The following is an 18,300-nucleotide window of genomic DNA, read 5'->3' on the forward strand; positions in this document are numbered from 1 at the left end:
TATGAAAGCTCCTTTGATAGCTTAGGCTTGCTTTCGCTAGCTTTTGTAGCTTAAATGAACCCATTTCTATTCATCTATAAGCTGCCCATTTACCTCATCCATGTACTGTCCGTGATGCTTTCTTCTGCATTTGCGTAGTGGCTGCTGAGACCCCGCCCTTCTTCTGAGCATTCTCTCTGCCCTGAAAATCCTGCCTAGCTACTGGTCATTTAGCGTTTTTATTGAACCAATCACAGTGACGTATATTCACACAGTGTAAAGGAATATTTTACACTAAACTTATTGTCAAGACCAATATCATGAACTTTTTTCTTCAAATTTTAGTTTGAAATCTTTACATGCCAGGCATTTGAAGTTGGTTTTGTACAGTGTAAGGCAATAGTCCAATCTCTTAGCACTGGAAGCTAAAAAACCTTTTTTATTTTACCACATTGTTAATTCATTGTTCTTTGACTTTTGATTATTTTCCCGGTTTGAATTTTTTGTCAACTTGGGTTTTCTCTAGATTTACTAATTTTAGTCACTCTATTATTTTTTTAGTTTTTACATACATATTCTGAATTTGAGCAGATTGATTTATGTAGATGAAGTTCATTAAAATTTAACAGACATTTGAAAGTTAAGTTTGTATCTCTTAGTCTCAAGAGTAGGCATGCTGACATCTGTGGGGTCTGGATTTACTGGAATTTTCTGCATAGGGAAATCTTGTCTCTTCCTTTCTAGCATACATATTTTTACTTATTTTTCTTGCCTTTCTGTATTCTTCAAGCATGTCATTGAGCAGAAGTAGACAAAGGAGGATATCTTTGTCCTATTATAGATCTTAAGAAGAACTTATTCTGTCTCTCCATTGCTTAAATTATATTATCATAAATTATGGTAGGCTCATTGGGGTACTCTAGTAAGTTGAATATTTCATTTCCTACCACAGTTCTAAACTTCAAACATAAAAAGAAGCAACTTTTTGCCTTTTCTGTGTCTATGGGATAACTGTCTAGTTTTTCTAGCCTGTTAATATGATCAAATTCTCTGATTGATTTCCCAGTGTTGAAAAATGTTTACAGGCTATGTTGTTCTATGTTGTGTACTTATTGTTGGCTTTATTAACTAAATCATTATATTTACCAACTTTAGTGACATTTCTATACTCATGAAAGGTGTTGGCTTGAAATTCTCTTATAACATTTTTGGTTTTGGTAATATAGAGTGATAGAATTTTTTAAATGTGTGGCACATGAATCTACTTTCTGGAAATGACTACAGATAACATGTATTATGTGTTTTCAAGGGTTTGGTAAGTTTATCACTAAACTAATTTTATAGTGGACTTCACTTTTTTAGTTTTAATATGATACAAATATTAAATAGCATAAAACATTTTAGTTCACTCTTTTTTGCGTGTGAGTTGAAGTTTTCTGTACTACCAGTCCTCAAGGAATTGTTGTCTTTCATCTAAGCTGCTGAATTTATTTTGAGTAATACTTTCTTACCATTGTGATGGCTTGGGACTGGATTCTTCATTGTATTCCTAGTGTTTGTATATTGTAGCTTTCTTTCTTTCTTTCTTTCTTTCTTTCCTCTTGATTTGATATCCTAGTATGTAGAGTGTAGGTTTAACTATTAAAGAATCACAGTTTTTAATCTCTAAGGAGAAAGGGAAATAGCATCCCAGGAATAGAGCTGTTACTCTGTATTTTTCTAAATACATAATGGACACATAAATGGATGCATGAAGAACAAAATAATGATAAAAAGAAGAATCTAATTATCTCACATTTAGCTTTGCACATTACACATCTTCCAAAGTTTTATGAAACAGTCACAAAACTAAAGTTATATTAATTCACAGAGAATACTTTCCAAATTATTAGTATTCCAATGGGCAACATTTCATAATTAAATTGAACAAATTAAAATATGAACTGATGGAAAATATAGCATAAGCAATCATAAAAGTGGAACTCTTTGTTTATCAGAAATAATGCAATGTGCATTAAAATAAGATGAAATTAAGACTACTGTGATATTAATTTTTCCTTTTAAATGTCATCACTTTCTTAAAAATTATGCACAAATTCATGGTATCCATCCCATGAAAATAGTGCTAACAGAAAATGACATAATTCAATATTTTTATTTTTACTTAAAAGAAGATTAATATATTTTCCTTGGCTTGTTAACACAAGTATTTCTTGAAGCACCTTACAGAATGTTTTATAAATATGCATATATATTTCAGAAAGCCACTAGCCTCTTGAATAATTTTTTTTTGGTTCTTCGATAGATTTATTTTCATTTCATTCCATTCATGTACATAACTTGTGCAAACTTATGAATATAGTCCACATTTCATGCTATTTTGACCATTCCTTTTGTTATCTTTTTTTTTTATTGAGAAAAGGAGAAAAAAAAAACAAGTTTCCACCTCTTCCCAGCCTCCCATTTCCCTCCCCCTCCTCCCCCCCTACGCCCCCTCCTCCCACCCTTCTCCCCTTCCCCCCACTCCTTTCCCCCTCCCTCTCCAGTCCAAAGAGCAGTCAGGGTTTTCTGCCCTGTGGTAAGACCTAGGACCTCCCACCTCCGTCCATATCTAGGAAGGTGAACATCCAAACTGGCTGTGCTCCCACAAAGCCATCACATTACATAGGATCAAACCCCCGTGCCATTGTCCTTTGCGTCTCATCAGCCCTCATAGTTCGCCATGTTCAGAGAGTCCAGTTTTATCCCATGCTTTTTCAGTCACAGTCCAGCTGGTCTTGGTGAGCTCTCAATAGATCAGGAAAAAAATTTAGTCTGGAAGCTGCAGGAAGAAGTGAGAATATTTTATATATTCTATATATCTTTCAATGTGTGTGTACTTTTAATAATAATTATAGTTAATAATTAACAAAATTACATTATCTTTTTAACAACTTATGGTAATTTCAATTCAAACTATTTCTTAAGATGTAGCACTTAATCCCATTGACAATGTGGAGTTTTGCATACTGTTAAATTCTTCAGAGACTGGAGGCTGCTCAGTGCTCAGGAGAGCTTACTCCACACTTGCAGAGGACCCAAGTTCAGTTCCTGGCACAGATAGGTGCCAAACAACTCTCTGTAACTCCAGCTCCACGGGACCTGATGCCCTCTTATGCCTTGAGGGCATGCAAGCACAGTGTGCTAACAGAGAGTCGTGTAAAAAGTACACATGAATAAAATAGTAAAACAAATCTTTAACTTCTTTTATGCTGATTTCTGCAATCAAAAAGCCACCTTCTATACATTTGATTTTTGTACTGAATGGCAGATATCATTTTTCGACCTTCCTAGATTTTTATGTCACAATACAAGGGATAGCACACTATTTTCTTGCTTTAATATTTCAGGTGAATTTCCATTCAAATGCATTTCTTTCTGGTTGAATTAGTGGCTTGCTGTGAATGAACACAAAAATATCAAGTAAAATGTCTACAGTTGTCTCAGGAAAATCTCTGTGGAACAGGGGGCTTGAGTAATGAGTGGTTTAGCCAATAACTTAGGGACTTATATTTCCATTCAAAGCTTTCAAGACTAGGTAAGAAGCTAATCTATGAACTAGAAAACCAAGAATTTGTGTATGATGCATTTTACACACACATTACCGGTAATGATTGCCTCATTTAGTTTCCCTTGGACTTTCGTGGCAGGGAATTTTAATCTTGCCAATTTGTCATTTTCATTTTGTATGTGAATTTGTCAAGTGTGTCAAAATGCATTTTTGTTTCAGGCAACAAAACTTGGGCCCGGTTTTTCCTTTTAACTTCATCTTTCTGCTGTTAGTCACTGAAAAACACATTGCCTCTGCCAACAATATAACAGGCCTTCAATGCCTCCTTTCTGGTTCTGTGAGATCTTCTCCCAGGGTTCTCTGTTCAGAACTTGGTGGCATTTGCAGTCCCTCAGGTTAATGGCTTCTGTTTTCTGTTTATTTTGTTTTAACTTCTCATGTCAATAACCCAATTAGTCTGTTTCATTCCCCCCTTCCTTCTCTCTCCTTCCTCATCCTCCTGTTCTTCCTCCCTTTCCCATCCTCTCTCCTTAGATCCTCTCCTTCCTCATGGACCACTGGTAACAGGCAGAAAGAAGCTTGTTATAAAAGACTCAAAACAATCATGTGATTTCTTGGGACAACTGTCTAAAAAATGTTCTAGAATGTTTAAAAAATAAAATAATCTTTTCATGTGCCTTGAATGCCCTTTTATAAATTTCATTTGAAAAGTTTATTTCTTAAAATATTGGACTTGTCATAAGATGAACTTCAAGGATAAATGGACCATATTCCTCCAAGGGTATAAAATGAATCACTTCTGATACACACAATGCAGTTACTTTGTTAATTTAGACATTTTGGAGGCAATTTTTCAAGCTGTTTCAGTGACCTAGAGCCAAATTCTATGCTCCAGGTGAACAAAACTCTATCCATTCTAAATGTCCAGTATGGAATAGCCCTTTATGGGGACAACAGAATGTGTGATGTGTTTTCCTTCCTATGACGATCAATAATGATATCATAAATATAAAATGAGAAAAGAGCCCTTTGTGAAGGATTGGTTGTGCTTTGCCTCTCCTAAGATAAATGCAACTTCCAGTCACAATAAAGCAAAACGTAAGCTAAAATATAGTACCAAGTCACATTAGTCTTTAAATACTTACTTATGCCTCAGCCATATGGATGAACATCGAAAAAATAATGTCAACTAGATATATGCTTTTAGCAGGAGAAAAATGTATTTTCACTTATTGGCTTAAAATATTACTGCTCTATGGTTTTTGTTCGCTCCAAAGCTCTACGGATATGTCATACATCTAAATCAGCATCCCCGAATTAGGAAATGATTCAGTGTCTAAATAAGACAATAATGGATTTCAAACTTAGAATAAATCCACATAGCATGCTGTGCACTGTTAACTCTTTATTTGCTAACGTGCTTTGAAAATATGAAAATGGATTATTTTCCAGTGAAACACGCCATGCCATGATGTGTATGTAGGGAACTTATGATTTACGAAAATATGAGTCCTCTGGGTTTGTGGACGATCAATAGGTATGGGCAGAAGACAGATTATGTATTCCACCAATAAATAAACATAATCTGGTCATCCCAGTTCCAGTGCGATCTAATAAAGTCATTGGAGATCTAAGATAATTTAGTCATCTACAGGAAGAAATTGTATTTTTTGAAAAGGAATTAGTAAATGGTAGAAATGAGATCAAGGTAGACAGGCCTCTGGGTGGCAAAAGAAGGCAAATAGACCATGGGGGCCAAGTTATGGAAACATGAATGCCTCAAGTCATATTATAAGAAAATGTAAAGCTGTTCCAGCCTGAACATCCATATGGCTGAGGCATAAGTAAGTATTTAAAGACTAAGGAGACTTGGTACTATATTTTAATTTAAGTTTTGTTTTATTGTGACAAAATGCACCTTGAAAGTTGAATTTATCTTAAGAGAGGCAAAGTACAACCCATCCCTCACAAAGGGCTCTTTTTATTTTAGATTTATTATATCATTATTGATCATCGTAGGAATGAAAACACATTACACATTCAGTTGCCTATCAGCTTTTAATCTGAGTAGCTGTTGTTCTTCCTATTTTAAATGTTTGCGTTTAGAAAGTCTACTAGTGTTGAATAAGGTCTCAAAGCTAACGTGCGTAATTGTTAACTGTTTATGACTCCTATAGGTCTTTTTCTTTTATATGCAGATTGCTGGAAAGGAAGTGAAAAACAGCTCAGATCCACATAACACAGATAAGTGATCTATCTAGAATCTCTGTGATGAGATCACTACTATTGGGAATTTTCATCCAGAAAAGAAACTCCTGTACGGGCGGAAGTCCTGTATTCTTCAAAAAAATCTCGGTACTCGTAGTGTTCTCTATACCAAAAATATTATTGCTGAAATTATTTTTATTTCTTTACTTATGCAAATTTTAAGTTTCTCTTACAAACTTTAAGGTTAATCTGTTTAGTTTTACAGTAGCTTTCTGTTTTTTAAACTTTTTAAAAAAATATTTTGAGACTATATACATGAGCACTATTCTACTCCCCCCCTCTCCAGCTCAACTCACATCCTGTCCACTCCTTCCCAAATTCATGACTGCTTCTTAAAACTCTCTCTGTCTCTCTGTGCCTCTCCATCTCTCTGTCTCTGTCTCTCTGTCTCTCTCTCTCACACACATACGCACACACACAAAAACACTACAGTTATTTCCTACTGAGCCCGTGTGTGTAGTTTAGGGTTTATGAACTACCAAAGGGCTTGTCCCTGAAGAAGACTGATTCTCCCACCAGCAGTGATCAGCTGTCTCTAGTTCTTAAATTAATGAGATTTACCACATCACCCCTGGCCTGTTAGCAAGTGTTTTCATGGTATAAATCTTATAAATGTAGCTATATTTTTGAGATGTCATGGATGTAGTGTCTTTGTCATATATAAGGGATGATACCTTACAACAGATATTCTTGTCCTTCTCTGTTATGATGTTCCTGAGCCTTAGGCACAGAGCTTGCTTTGTAGATGTATCAAATGGAGTTGGGCACTCCATCATCCGTGTGCTCTGCATTTCAAACAGTTACAGACTTTTACAATGATCTTCATTTGGTGTAAAAAGCAGCTTCTTTGCTGAGAACTGAGAACCTACTATTGGCACTTCCCCAAACCAGAATAGTTTCTAACTTTGTTTAATAATTGTTAACTTTTGTAACTATCATTTTTCTTGTAGATTTGTATGACTCAGCAAACAAATAAATACTTTTAAACTTATTTCTAAAGCTTATTATTACCATGTTAAATGTTTATTTTTCTACATTGTATATCAGTTTTAATTTAGGCATTTATTGTTCTTCCTATTAGAAATGTTTGCGTATAAAAATTCTGCTAGTATTGAATGATAACTTCACACCTATTACTTTTCACACAGCTTAATGCTCATAAGAAGACCCAGTCTTTAGCTGGCACTACAGCATCGGCGAACAATTTTACCTGCTCTTGTCAAATGTTTGCAGCTCACCTCTTATTATACTAGCCACACCCTTCAATGTCAGTTCAATGCCAGGTATCACAGTAACTTTGCTAGATTACTTTGGAGTGTCTACGGAAGAGGGGCATGCTTCAGAATTCTTGGAAGCACTGACAAGCAGAGGGGGAAAACAGACCTATGGTAAACAATTTTCTCTTCCTTCTCTCCTTCCTTCGCGTGTGCATGTGTGCTTGTGTGTGTGTGTGTGTGTGTGTGTGTGTGTGTGTGTGTGCGCGTGTGTGTGTATGACAAGATTTCTCTTTTTTTCTCTGACTGTGCTGGAACTAGCTCTATACATCAGGCTGATCTTGAACTCTAGACTCTGCCTCCCAAGGGCTGGAACTAAAGGCAGGTACCACCATCACCAGCCTCAGAATCAGTTTTTTTTCTCTCTTGGGTAACCAAATATTATTTGGTTTATTGTCTTTCTCTTCTCCTCCCTTAGTATATGTCATGTTTAACTGTTTTGTTCATCACCAAACCCTAGTACTATGGTCAGCCATGTTCACATTCTCAACCATACTATCAAGTAGACTTGGGACCCACTGCTCACTTGCTCTTACTGGTCACTAATATTATTTGGGGGATTGTTGGGTGCAGTGAGACCCCAGACTATGAATTTCTTGTAATCCCCTGATCTGAGTGCCTACAGCTGCTCTGAGCAGGAGACCTTCAGGAGTTCCTGATGGCAGGAGAGTGGTTTCTGGTGGGTATGGCTGGGGCGTGGTTATCTCTATATAATCTGCCCCTGAACACAATAAAGGGGACATTCTTGGGGAGTTCAAGAATGACCCATGTCGCTGTCTCTCTGTCTGTGTGTGTTTGTGTATTTTAACCTCCAGCCCCCTTGCCCGAGGCTCGCGAACTGGGTGACAGCGCACTGAGAACAGACACAGGGGCGCGGTGCACGGCAGGGGATGTTACTTTTCTCTGTCCCGGGTGACTCACTCTTAGTACTGAAGCCCAGCTTTCCTGTTGGGAATGGGTTCTAAGTCAATACACTGTGATTTGCCGACTCACAGGCAAAATTTTCAGTTGGTCTCATTGTCGTGGGACTCCATCTCTGACAACATATTAAAACTCTTGAGCTATAAAAATTACAAGACTTGCTTTGAGACTAATGTCTGGTTTCTTTAGTCTAAAGCCCATACACAGTCATGCAGAACCCATGTAACATAAAAGCATCATGGAACCTACTACAACATGGACCCTTGGTACATGTAACCACAATTAGCTCAGGCTCATCCGTTTCCTTTCCCTACCTGGTGGTTATTCTGTTATTTCCCTCACTTAGCTTCCAGCCCATTCAAATTTAGTGAATTGCTCTCTTTTAATTCTTCTTAATCTTGGCTATAAGGAGAAATCATAACTTACATTTTAGTGGCTTACTTGTGACAAGTGACAAAGAGAGAGCAAGAAGCCAGGTGCACTGGCTTCTAGACATCTGTTGTTCACATTTTGTCCAAGTGTCTTTAGCTCAGTTCATTACCTCTTTAGGTAAGATCTGGATTCTCTCCTTCCCCACACTGGGTCTAGCGTGCTCAAATATAGATGGCTGAGTACTTATTTATTTTTGAATTTTTCTCCCTTTGTACATATATCTCATTTTAGACAAGGCTGAAAAGATTGTGATTCATTATTCCACGTAGAAACTCACATCTGAACTCAATCACATTGAGCCTAATTCATATAACACATGGTGCATGTTTTAGTCACCGTTCTATTGCTGTGAAGAGACACCATAACCAAGGCAACTATTATAAGAGAAAACATTTAATTGTGGGATTTCTTACACTGCACAGGCTTAATGCATTATCATCAGGCAGGAAATGTGGCAGCATTTAGGTAGACTCTGGCGTAGGAGTGAGCCCTGCATCCTGGTTAGTGGTCAGACACACACACACACACACACACACACACACACACACACACACGCTAGACAGCATGGGCTTTTGAAATCTCAGAGTCCACCCCCAGTAACACACTGCCTCCAATAAGGTCACACCTTCTAATTCTTCTAATTCATCCAAATAGTGCCACTCCCTGTTGACTTAGCATTCACGTATACAAGCCTATGAGGGCCACTCAATTCAAGTCACAGCAGTACAGAAGCTGAGCGAAAGTTTTTGGAAGCTAAACTTTAAGAATGTAGCAGATAGCAACTGTCATATTTCATGCCACTCTTTGGTCTTTCTTGATATATGAAGACATTATCAGATGAGGAGAAATTAATGATTTGATTATTAAGAGCAAAGTAGTTATTTCTTTAAAATCAGTGTCCCCCAATTAAGCTAAATACACATTACTAATTATTTTTCATGCATTAGGAAAATAGCTAAAGAGCGGCTTAAAGCAGTGTCTGCTGATAAGCCTCATATAACCTGTGTCTTTACTCTGCTTCTCTGTATGTAGGGCATGTGCTTTTAACATAAGAACTGAGAAGGCAGAGACAAGCCCTTCTCTGTGTTCAAGGACATCCTGGTCTACAGAGTGAGTTTCAGGCTGCCCAATTCTACATGTTCAGACTCTGCTTCAAATTTTCAGAACAATATACTTAAATATAAAGGAAACTACAACAGTAAGTGCAGGGGCTTACACTTCTGTAAAGAACACATTTTTATGATTATGGTGCCACATTAAATTTACACACTGCGTAGGATGTGCTGTATGCACAACAGCATGTGACATCTCACAAAGAATAGTGGCTAATTACACGAGTCACTCACCAGTTTTAAATTGTGAAACAAAACTACTTTTACCTTATATTGAAATACATCTAAATACTATATGTCAAGTATTATTCTAAGTCTTTTACATTCATTATCCCTTCTAACTGTATTAAATTTGTTTATTGTGTGTGTGCATGCGAATCTGTGCTACTACATCACTGTAGAGGTCAGAGGACAACATCACAGAGATGGTTCTCTGTGCCATGTGTGGTCTGGAAGCCAGCTGGCCCTCTTAGTAGTCCATGTTTAAATCTGTAGTTTTGCTACTATTATAAAGAGCCAAAGTTAACCTGCAGGCCCCACCCAACCAAGGACCAGGTAATTTCCTGAAATACTGGGAGTTGTAGTTCTTGGAAACTATCAAAGCCATATGAGAAATACGGTGGCCTTTTGGTTTTATTCTTAAAAAGTGGCAACAATATGTGTCTTGTCACCACTTCCGGCAAAACCCGGGGTGGTCCTGACCAGAGTCCATTTTTCTGGTCAGTATTTAATTAAAGCTTTCCTTAAATTTAACTCAAAATTATGGCAAGGTTTTGTTTTGTTTTGTTTTTGTCTTGCAGTTTTAGGATTAATACTACTACTATGCTGGTATTGCTATTCTTCATTTTGTGAAACAAAGAAACATTAACCAAATTGCCTATAACCACAGTGAAAGTCCAGTAGACAAAAGCGAGAGGTGATGGGGAACCTCCTTCAGCCAATGACCTTTGAGAGGCTGGACCAGGTAGGGCGTGGCTTTGGGGTGTGAAAAGGCCCACAGGAGTGCCACTCCATTTCTTTCCATGTGCCACACCTGAATGTTGGACAATGTTGGACCCTGTCCCTGTTTCCTTGTTGTGATCCATGACTTTCCCTTTTAATAAAGAAAAACCTTAGTATGCCCTATTCAGAGCTAGTGTGGGATTACTTGATTCTCATTCTCCCGTCTGACATTTTTGACCTCAGAGAATTGTACTACTTTACAATCCTACTAGAAAAGTTGTAATTTAATGAAGAGAAGTAGGAAGATACTCAATGTAATTTGGAAATGCAATTGTTTGGTCTGGTTAATTATTAATCATTATTACAATTTGATAGGGTTTGAATGAACATGGAAATGAATTCCTGGGCATTATTGGGAGGAATAATCTAGATTAGTCTAACTGGAATGCAAGGGTCCACCTCCATGTGGATGGAATCATTCAAGTTGATCAGAAGCACTCTTTTTCCCCTCTTCCTTAATGTGGGTACAATGTGACCAAATTTTTCAGTCTTCTGCTAGTATGATTTCCTGTCAAGTTTTGAGCCCTAATAAACCTTCCTTAAATTCTTTATGTTATTTTTTATATTTTTCAAATGACTTCCAGTTGTAGCCTATCCCCCTTTCTTTGCCTTTCACCAATTCTTCTCAAGTTCCTTATATTAGTTGTCTCTTTTTCTTTGCTATGGTTATATATCTGTATAAATATTTAAGCACAATCTGATGAATCAGTTTACTGTTGTTTGTATGTGTATGTTTTTAGGACTGGCTACTTGGTGTTGAATAACCAATGAAAGGCCTTATCCTTGGCTAATGTTAATTCTCCAGTTCCCAGCATTCCTTAGTTGCCTATAGTACTATGCTTAGATGTGGGGCCTCATTATTCCTTCCAAGCTAACATGTCAACTAGTACTGTTCTTATTTAGTTTCTGGATAGGCAGCTGTATTGTTGGCATCTGAGTGGAGTTCCCTGGCATTTCTATAACCCACATTCTCACAGATTTCCTGGTTCTCTGGGTCTTATGATCTTTCTTCCCCATCTTCCATAATGTTCCCTAAGCCTTAGGTGTAGGAGTTGTGTTGTAAATTTATCTATTGGAACTGGAAACTCCATAATCAGTGTTCTCTGCATTTTGCTCAGCTGTGATTTCCATCAGGGATATTGGTCTATAGTTTCATTTTTTACTGGGTCTTTATCTGGTTTAGGTAGAAGAGTTTTTCTGCAGCAATGTATTTCTGCAGCAATGAAATAAATAATATATCACCTGGATATGTTCAAGGTAGATTATTCACAAGAGTCATGGATTTGGGTAATGATGAATCCTAGGATTAGCCTGAGAGGTATGGATAATATGTAATTTACTAAGCTATAGGAGGTCAATGGGAAGGAATGAGAAATACCAGCAGATATAGCTCAGTAAGCTTTCTCGAGATACACTAAAATGAAAATGGCTCTTTCCTAAGTTTGGATTCTGTAAGAATAAATCTACAATGAAATTAATATAAAATATTTAATTCACAATGCTTGTTGGAAAAATACCTGCATAGAAACAAAAAAAGGAAGGAAAGAAAGGAGAAATGAAAAAAGGAACTGAAAGATAGTTATACATCACGTTTGCAATAGAGATGTTTACCAATCTCTTGAGAAAGTCTGTGGTGGGATATCCTTTGAGAGACAGAATGAACTGAGACATGTATCCAATTACATGTATTCTCCCATTTATTCTCTTTGATGTGGAATTTGATATGAAAGCAAAATAATTTTCTTCATCCAAAGACTCTCTCTGGGAAAAGTCTTAGATATTAATCACAAATAGCCAATTCCCTTTGAAGATAGGGGAACAAGTACCTCTATGCCCAGATGGAGAATTGAAATTGGTCACCTAATACATAAAATCAGATATAATAATGTATATGTAATAGAAAAAAACCAAGAGTGTAGCTACAATGTACAAACTTATCAGCATTCCTTACTTTGTATACTCCAATACCATGCTGATATGTATCTCAATGCCAGGATAATATGTGTAATGGGATAAAGTGACACTGTTCTCCCAAATATAAACATGTCTTGATTCTGGAACCATGTGAAGGTGACCTTAATTGGATTAAAAGTCCTCTTGTGGTATACATTAAGGAAGGTGACATCATCCCAGACTTAAGGTGGGCCTCAACCACATAATAGGTATTCTCATGAGAGACAGAGAAGAAAGTAGAGAGAAAGTGGGAAAAAATGAACTTATGCTGTTATAAGCCTAAGGAGACCTAAAGAACAAGAAGTTGGAATAATTTAGAAATGATTCCCTTTTAGATGCTGTATTGTGAGTGTGGCTCTACTAACATCATCATTTTGCAATTTTGATCCCCCAATCTAAGAGAGGATAATTTTCTACTATTTATAAGCTATCCATCTTGTCATAATTCATGTCAGACTTAGGCAACCAACATCACATGTAATCAACATTTTATGCCTAAAAGACAAACCAGTGTTAATTATAAGAACAAGTTTTGTGGTTGGTACTTGTATGTATCCAAATCTCCGTGAAAGTCTAACTCTATTTTACTTAGTAAAAAATGAAGAGTCAATCATGAGTGAAGACTTTTTAATAATTACTTTTATATTTTGTGTTTTCTAGGTGGATGATACCACATATAATGACTTCTAATAAACAAACATATTTAGGAATATCTTAGCACAAAAATACACAGAGTAAATCTATTTGTGTTGTGGGAGATTTGTTCACTCTTTCTCCAGAAACTGTCCATAAACTGAGTCTTGATTCAGAGGACAGAGTTCACACTCAGCTGACCAGGACGAACCATAGAGTTTTTTTTTGGTGGACTTGAATGGGGAGAGAGGGACACAAGGAAGGAGGAGGGGGTTAGTAGGTTCATGGGTATTTGGGGATCTTGGAAAAGCAGACAGAAGGATGAGCTGGACTTTTTTTTCATCACTTTTTGAATATCCCAGGTTCATATGATACCATCTGACTCCTGAGTTTTCATTAAGAATAGGATAATTTAGGTAGTCTTTATATCTGGTGCCCAATGTCAAGGTGATGAACCTCCCACTTAGCCTCCACCACCACCTCTGTGGCTGTCTGTTTCGCTTCTCACAGGCCCTTCACATATGTTTTTTCATGGCTGGTGTTTTCTTGTTCAGCCTTTTGTTCTTTTCTTTTCTTTTTGTGTGTGTGTGTTCAGTCTTTCTACAACAGCCTCATCTGCCCACCCCAGCCACAAACACTGCTGGGGTTAGCCACCCCACCAGCAGCCCATGCCCTCACTTCCTACCATGTGTGCCTTCCCTGGACACCCATTGCCAGACTGCCAACCCAGACCAGCTAGGCTCCTTGAGACCCCCTTATCAATCAGGTTTTTACTGGTTCTGACACTGATGCAATCTGCTGATACCAGCCATACCACCCATGTCCCCTGCTCAACCTGCTGATCAGCAACAGGTAGCCACATCCCTACCCCCAGCCAAGCACTTCTGAAACAGTTGGTTATCCTCACACACACCTTTTCTCCATTGTCTACAGCTCTGGTGAGATACCTGGGGATTTTTAAAGGGAGAATTAGGATTTTTGTTTGTTTGTTTCTGTTTTTGTTTTTAAAAGAGGAACCCTTTCTGTGTTAAGAATCAGAAGCATCACAATACAGGAAGTTAGGACTCTGTTTAGTGCTGCTACGGATGACTTACAAATGGAAAAATTAAATGAAGTGATTAACAGTTTGGCTGGTACTGATGTAACATTGATCCTAATTATCAGTTTGGTAAATCACATGTTATCCTTAATAAAGTGGTTTGAGAACTGTGCCATTATGATAATTTAGAAAACAACTGTAATTTATCCAGTTACTATACAAGAATGGCCAAGGCTATGGAGTAGTTAGCCGGGATCCTGTAGAAATATTAGATTTGGAGAGATTTAAGGAAGCAGTTCTTTCCTTGCTATGTATTTACTCTTTGGGAAGCAAATGTTAAACTCATGGGCAATTTGGAACAGAATTATTCCACAAGACTAGGAAGATTTAGCTACAGCAATACTGGAAAATGGTCCTCAGTTACAATGAAAACCATGACGGAGAGAGGAAGCTAGAGCCATAGAGCAGGGAAATAGGGTTAGAGGTCATAAAATTTCCCAACTCCAGCTTCTTGATAAGGTCAAATACGCTAATTTGCATCGACAGTTTAGATTTGATGATCACACCTTGACACTATGCCATACAGCAGCTTTGAAAGCTTGGGACAGGGTTGAAGAATTAGGAAGGATGACCGAGTCATTTACTAAAATTACACAAGGTCCTACTGAGACTTTTACTAATTCTTTTTACAAAGACTGACTTCCGCTGTCAATAGAATGATATCAGATCCAGAAGTTAGACTAATATTAAATGAATTTTTAGCTTTTGAAAAAGCTAATTCAGAATGCAAAAGAATGATTAGGCCTTTAAAGGAAAAACTGGAATCAATAGAAGGATAAAATGCAGCTGATATTAGCTCTCACACTTATGCTTTGATGTGAGAAATAACTTCTAGAAATTTTAATAATATCAAAATGTCAGAGGTTTTCATTGTGGTAAACAAGGTCATTTGAAAGAGAATTGAAGGCAAGATTTTCCTACAAACAATATTTTTTTTTTCCTAGAGATGATCGAAACAGAAGACCTCAGCCTTTGGAGTGTGCAGAAGGTGTGACAAGGGGCAGCATTAGACTACTTTGGTTTACTTTGTAAACCAACAAAGGATAGGCAAGGCAAACCTTCAGAGAGAAACACCTTAGGAGGCCTCTTGCAGACCCCCGTGTTAAATTTGGTTCAATCATCCCCTATCAGCATTGAGGAAACTCCTCCACAGATCAATAAGATTTTAACTTATTGTTAAAATCCACACTGCTGTGGATATGACCAAAGACAGAATAACTTCTATAGATACAGCAAAAAGTTTAGGATAAAACAGAAAACAAGTATTTTGGCAAACTACTTTAAATGACCAGAGACAAAAGGTAAAAATACATATAAATGACTTTGAAATTGAGGATTTGTTAGACACAGGGGCAGATGAAACAGTAATTTCACCAAAATCTTGGCATCAGGAATTCCTCTTCAGGAGGTAAATGTTGGGACAGGAACTTTATCTCAGGCAAAATAACGTACAAGATGGGTTGAGTGTAAATGTGGCTAACATAGCAATTAATTTATGGGAATGTGATTTGTTGCAGCAGTGGAAAACACAGATTAACAATCCTCCAATCTCATAAACAAACCATGATATAATCAATTCCTCTGAGAAAAATATTACAAAGTATTATCAGGAATAGTCACAGACTGTCCAGGTTGTATATAAGCAGGACACAACAGCTGGTTGTTACGGGGATACTAACAGTCCTTCTTTTAAAATGGTTAACTTTTTAAATCTGTATGGGTAAAAAAATGGCCTTTGATATCAGGAAAAAATTACAGGTACTAGAACAATCGGTGCAGGAGTGGCTAAATGGTGAACATACTGAAGAATTGACCAGTCCTTGGAATTCTTCTATACTTGTCATTAAAAAGAAATCTGGAAAATGGAGAATGTTAACAGATTTAAGAGTCATAAATAAGGTGATTCATCCAAAGTTTTCTGAATTGATTCTGAAAGGAATATTGAAGCCTCATCAATTATGAGGAATCAATTCAGCAGAAACTATGGTGCTTTTTGCTAATAATGAAATTGCCTCATTATGGGAAGAAAATTAACATTGGCAAAGATCTTACAGTAATTTTTTGGGAAAGACTAACAACAAATATCCCAAAGCAAGAGACTTCAGTTTATAAAAAGAACTAATCTGATTCTCTCTCATAATAATGAATACCAATTTGTGCAGCCCCTACATTCTATACTGGTGGGAACATATCAGGGAAGGCAGGTTATAAGTCAGGAATATTAAACAAAGTGGCCCAAAGCTGTTATGATTCAGTTCAAAAGTCAGAATTATACGTTATCTCATGGTATTATTAAATTTTCTAGAACTTCTTAATATAGCTACTTACTCTCAATATGCATAAAGAGCTATTTTACATATTTAAATGGCTGAAATTTCATAAGACTCAGAATTATCTTTTTTATTTATGCAACAACTACAAGTAATCAGAAATAGAAATAATCCCATGGATATAATACATTTCAGATCCTATATGGATCTACCAGGTCCTCTAGCACAAGGTAATAATGAAATTGATCAACTATTGGTAGGAAATGTGCCAGGAGTCTCAGAATTTCCTAAGAAGTGCATGTTAAAAGCAAATGTTTGAAGAAAGGTGGTTCTATCACTTGGAAACAAACCAAAGAAATCACAAGGAAATGTCCTAGTTGTTCTTTGTACAATCAAACTCCATTCTTTGTAGGGAGCAATCCAATAGGTATTCAAATAAATGAAATCTGGTAAGTGGGTGTGTTTCACTTTGCAGAGTTTGAAAAATTAAAATAGGTACACCATACCATAGATACATATTCAGATGTCAATAGGCAGCTGATTTAAGTTCTCCTTTAAGTGCTGATTCTGTAATTACACAGTTATTAGAAGTCATGAACATTATGAGAATACCTTTACAAATTAAGTTTGACAGTGCTTCAGCATATGTCTCTGTTAAATGAAAGAGCCCTTTGTATATTACAACAAAACATATAGGTATACCACACAATCATACAGGACAAACAATTGTAGAAAGATCTGATGTGGGATTCCCCTTTGTATGCTGTCAATACTATTGGTTAATAAAGGAAACTGTCTTGGGCCCGCACAGGGAATGGAGGTGGGTGGAGAAAACTAAGCTGAATGTTGGGAGAAAAAAAGGTGGAGTCAAGGGAGAAGCTATGGAGCTGGTGCTGGAGACAGAAATGCTGAAACTTTGCAGGTAGGCCATGACCTTGTGCTGGAGACAGAAATGCTGAAACTTTGCAGGTAGGCCATGACCTTGTGGTGGAGACAGAAATGCTGAAACTTTTCTGGTAGGCCATGACCTTGTGGTGGAGACAGAAATGCTGAAACTTTTCTGGTAGGCCATGACCTTGTGGTGATGCATAGATTAATGGAGATGGGTTAAATTAAGATGTAAGAGTTAGTAAATAAGAAGCTAGAGCTAATGGGCCAAGCAGTGATTTAATTAATACAGTTTTCTGTGTGATTATTTCAGTTCAGGGTAGCTGGGACAAACAAGCAACCTCCTTTCAACAAAGATCTAATCACATATTAAAAATATGCTTAATAAGCAAAAAGAGGTAATAAAGACTCCCAGAAATAGATTACACATGCTTTCTTAATTTTCAGTTTTTGAAATGCTAATGAAAGAAGAGCAACAGCTGTGGAGAGACATTGACTAATAGTAAATCACTACTGAATTAAATCATCATATATATCTTAAAGATGTGTTGACCTCAGAATAGAAACCAGGATATGTGTTACATACTTTTTCTGTTGCCAAAAACAGTTTATTTTAACAAGGATATAACCTTCCATAAAAAAGAACTCCTTAAAGTTAGGGTTGGAGTATAGTTTTACTTTTGTCTTTCCAGGAGAATCCAAGCATCCATCTAAGGAATCTGAAGATCATTGGACAAAGGAGACATCTGAAGAAGAAGGGAGAATCATCTTGAGAAAATGTCCCAGGAAAAAGAGTAAACTGGCCTCAGGGTATAGCACACTTCAACAGGATAACATTTCACAAACCTTTCCAAATGTTTGTTTCTGCTGTTTTCTACAGAAATATATGGTAAATGGTCATTTTGTAGTCCCCATTGAA

The sequence above is a fragment of the Microtus oregoni genome, unplaced genomic scaffold (genome assembly GCF_018167655.1).
Source record: "Microtus oregoni isolate MIOR12 unplaced genomic scaffold, Mior012 000018F_ref0000195, whole genome shotgun sequence".
Lineage (NCBI taxonomy): Eukaryota > Metazoa > Chordata > Mammalia > Rodentia > Cricetidae > Microtus > Microtus oregoni.